Here is a 4,732-nt window from a genome sequence, read left to right on the forward strand (position 1 = left end):
TTTCATGCATGATGATAAGTCCTTCGGGCCATCCATAAAACCTTCAGGCAGGATGTTTTCACATGATTTTGAAAAATGAGGAAAGTTTATCATTTAAAACTGAAATGGAAATAGTTGAAAAGTAAGAAAAGTTTCTTACCTAGGAAACTATTTCCAAAGTTGGTAAGTCATTCGAGCCATCAGTAAGTCTTTCGAGCATGATGCTTAAATCATTCGGGCCATTTGTAAGTCTTTCAAGCAAGATGATAAGTCTTTCATGCCATCCATAAGACCTTCGGGTAGGATGTATTCACATGATTACGAAAAATAAGGAAAGTTTCTCATTTAAAACTGAAATGGAAATTGGTTAAAAGTAAAAAAAGCTTCTAACTTAGTAAAATATTTCCAAAGTTGGTAAGTCCTTCGGTAGTAAGTCTTTCGAGCATTGTGCTTAAATCCTATGGGTCATTTGTAAGTCTTTCGAGAAATATGATAAGTCTTTCGGGCCATCTATAAGACCTTCGTGCAAGATGTTTTCACATGATTTCGAAAAAAGAGGAAAGTTTCTCATTTGAAACTGAAATTTGAAATTTTTGAAAAGTAAGAAAGTTTTTTTACCTAGTAAACTATTTCCAAAATTGGTAAGTTATTCGGGCCATTAGTAAGTCTTTCAAGCATGATGCTTAAATCCTTTGGGTCATCTGTAAGCCTTTCGAACAAGATGATAAGTCCTTCGTGCCATCCATAAAACCTTCAGGCAGGATGTTTTCACATGATTTTGAAAAATGAGGAAAGTTTATCATTTAAAACTGAAATGGAAATAGTTAAAAAGTAAGAAAAGTTTCTTACCTAGTAAACTATTTCCAAAGTTGGTAAGTCATTCGAGCTATCAGTAAGTCTTTCGAGCATGATGCTTAAATCATTCGGGCCATCTGTAAGTCTTTCAAGCAAGATGATAAGTCTTTCATGCCATCTATAAGACCTTCGGGAAGGATGTCTTCACATGATTACGAAAAATAAGGAAAATTTCTCATTTAAAACTGAAATGGAAATTGGTTAAAAGTAAGAAAAGCTTCTAACCTAGTAAACTATTTCCAAAGTTGGTAATTCTTTCGGTCCATCAGTAAGTCTTTCGAGCATTGTGCTTAAATCCTTTGGGTCATTTGTAAGTCTTTTGAGAAAGATGATAAGTCTTTCGGGCCATCTATAAGACCTTCGTGCAAGATGTTTTCACATGATTTTGAAAAAAGAGGAAAGTTTCTCATTTGAAACTGAAATTTGAAATTTTTGAAAAGTAAGAAAGTTTTCTTACCTAGTAAACTATTTCAAAATTGGTAAGTCATTCGGGCCATCAGTATGTCTTTCAATCATGATGCTTAAATCCTTTGGGTCATCTGTAAATCTTTCGAGCAAGATGATAAGTCCTTCAGGCCATCTATAAAACCTTCGGGCATGATGTTTACACATGATTTCAAAAAATGAGGAAAGTTTCTCATTTAAAATTGAAATAGGAATTGGTTAAAAGTAAGAAAAGTTTCGTACCTAGTAAACTATTTCCAAAGTTAGTAAGTCCTTCGGGCCATCAGTAAGTCTTTCAAGCATGATGCTTAAATCCTTTGGGTCCTCTGTAAGTCTTTCGAGAAAGATGATAAGTCCTTCGGGCCATCCATAAGACCTTCGTGCAAGATGTTTTTAGATGATTTCAAAAAAATGAGGAAAGTTTCTCATTTTAAACTGAAATTTGAAATTTTTGAAAAGAAAGAAAGGTTTCTTACCTAGTAAACTATTTCCAAAATTGGTAAGTCATTCGGGCCATCAGTGAGTGTTTCGAGTATGATGTTTAAATCCTTTGGGTCATCTGTACGCCTTTCAAGCAAGATGATAAATCCTTCAGGTCATCCATAAGACCTTCGGGTAGGATGTTTTCATGTGATTTCAAAAGACGAAGAAAGTTTCTCATTTAAAACTGAAATTTGAAATTTTTGAAAAATAAGAAAGGTTTCTTGCCTAGTAAACTATTTCCAAAATTGGTAAGTCATTCGGGTCATCAGTAAGTCTTTTGAGCATGATGCTTAAATCCTTCGGGTCATCTGTAAGCCTTTCGAGCAAGATGATAAGTCTTTCGGGCCATCCAGAAGACCTTCGGGTAGGAAGTTTTCACGTGATTTCAAAAGATGAGGAAAGTTTCTTATTTAAAACTAAAATTTGAAATTTTTGAAAAGTAAGAAAGGTTTATTACCTAATAAACTATTTCCAAAGTTAGTAAGTCCTTCGAGTCATTAGTAAGTCTTTTGAGCTTGATGCTTAAATCATTCGGGTCATCTATAAGACTATCGAGCAAGATGATAAGTCTTTCGTGACATCTATGAGACCTTCGGGCAAGATGTTTTCAGATGTCTCTCGAAAATTAGAAAAGTTTCTCATTTAAATATGAAAATTAAATTTTTGAAAAATAAGAAAAGTTTCTTACCTAGTAAACAATTCTCAAATTTGGTAAGTCCTTCGGGCCATCAGTATGTTTTTAAGCATGATGTTCAAATCCTTCGGGTCATCTATAAACTTCTCGAGCGAGATGATAAGTCCTTCGAGCCATCCATAAGTCCCTCGTGCATGATGTTTTTGCATGATTTTCTGAAAACGAGAAAGCAATTTCCAAAGTTTCTCATTTAAATCTTTTTTGAAAAATGAAATTTTTGAAAAAATAACCGATACAGAGTCCCAAATAACGAGAGATTCAACCGACACTCAAGTCGAGACAGACTCCCATATTCAATGGCTGCAAGAGAAATTTCCACAAGAAAAATCAATTTTCAAAGATTATCTTGAAATCCAAATCTCCAAGTATGATTTTTCTAATTTTCAAACATATACTAACAAGTGGTAATGTTTAATTTGCATATTCGTTATTCTCAAAGACAAGAGAAATGAATCGAACTCCATTCAATCTTCCCTGAAGAACAATGGAATGAATCAACGTTCCCGATCTGATTTTCCCTCAAAAAGAAGCTAAACAGATCCCTCTCTGTCAAGAACTGATATTCCCTAAGAAACAATCAAACAAGATCTGCCTCGATTCAATATTCTTTGAGCAACAGTGGAATAAATCAATGTCCCAGATCTAATTTTCCCTCAAGAAGAAGCAGAACAAATCTCTCGTCATATTTCAAAGCATAGAGTTGAACGAACGAAAACTAATTCTCTTTGTCTTTACCCTGTTCTTGTTGACACAAGAATAAGTAAAGAGGAACAGCTATCAACAATAGTTTTTGTACCATGGTTAGTATTATTATTATTATTAGTATTGTTTTTTCACATATCCAACAAGGGCCCAAAATAAAAAAGGCCTAATTTCAAATCAAATTATCAAGACCTAAACTCGGCTCAATTAAAAGCAACCCCAATCCATATAAAAGCCCAAATCAATTAGGTTTTTTCACCCTTAGCCTTGCACACTGTCACTAGAGTCAATCAGATCTACCACCATTTCAACCACTCCTCATCCTCGCTACCACCAATCGGAAGCCCTGTCAGTGTCAAATGTGCAAGTCAGCAGAAACAAATCAACAAGCAAGTTAAAGTACAAACTCACAAGCAAAATCAGCTTGTTTTTGAAATGATTTCGTATCAAAAAAATAGAACAGAAAAGTTGTAAACTCGGGTTATATAAAGCCCCAAACCTAAGTCTAAACCTCTCTAGACTTTTCGGTGGAAATTAAATAAAAGAACAAAGTTAAAAACTTTTTGGTAAGGTTTTTTTTCTACTTAACATTTTTGAAACAAACAAATAAAAAAATAGTTTTGCATGTAAAAAAAACTTAAAGGGGGGTTTTTGTTTTTTCAAGAAAAAAAAAGGAGAATCTTTTGGGGTCCAGGAAACTGGAAAAATAAAGCAACAAAAAGGAAAAGAAAAAAGAGAAATAAAAAGAGCATTCGTGTTTTTGGGGAAAAACATAATAGAGAAAAAGAGGAGCAGATTCGAGAGACCATTGGAACAAAGAGCAACAAAAAAAAAGAAAAAAAAACCCAAAAGAGACTTACCTCGTTCAGTATCGTCGCTCATCGGAACCACCACGTTCGTAACTTGTCGAAGATAGTTTCTTTCCCTTTAAAATTAGGCTTTGTTCTACTCTTGTTTCGATTTGGGTAAAGCCTTTGTTCTTAATCTTGCCCAAATGAAAGTGAAAGAAGAGATGGGGGCTTTAGAGAGAAGAAACGGTTGTGTGAAAAAAGGGGGAGCGATAAAAATGTTTTAGTTTTAGGTTAAAACCTAAAACACGGTTTCATTAAAACACTTCAAGCTCCATTCGTTTTATCTTGGGTGTGGGCCCCTCCTTGTTGTCTTTTGGGTTATTTCTTGTATGGCTTCTGTCTCTAACAAATATGTTTTATACTCTCATTAAAATAGCCCATAGAGGCACACGTGTTGACAAGGGCTTGGTACATTCATTATTTCAGTCCTTTGCATGTCCCCAAGAGTTCGCTCTAGTCCCCATTTTCCTTTTAAAGTGTTCACTTTGATTTTTGATTCGGCCTTTCATTTTCATCATCTTTCATTTCAGCAATCACCCTTTGTTATTTAATGTAACGGGAAATTTTCATATTAAGTACAATTATTTTTATTTTATTTCAAATTCTCTATTTTGTCTTGGTTTGAAGCGATTTATACTCTTTCTGTATACTTGGTGTAATCTGATGCTAGGGATATTAATTTTGTTATTATTTTATTTCTGTCCTTATCTTTAGTTTAAACTTA

The sequence above is a fragment of the Hibiscus syriacus genome, unplaced genomic scaffold, assembly GCF_006381635.1.
Source record: "Hibiscus syriacus cultivar Baekdansim isolate YM2019G1 unplaced genomic scaffold, ASM638163v2 tig00110683_pilon, whole genome shotgun sequence".
Taxonomy (NCBI): Eukaryota; Viridiplantae; Streptophyta; class Magnoliopsida; order Malvales; family Malvaceae; genus Hibiscus; species Hibiscus syriacus.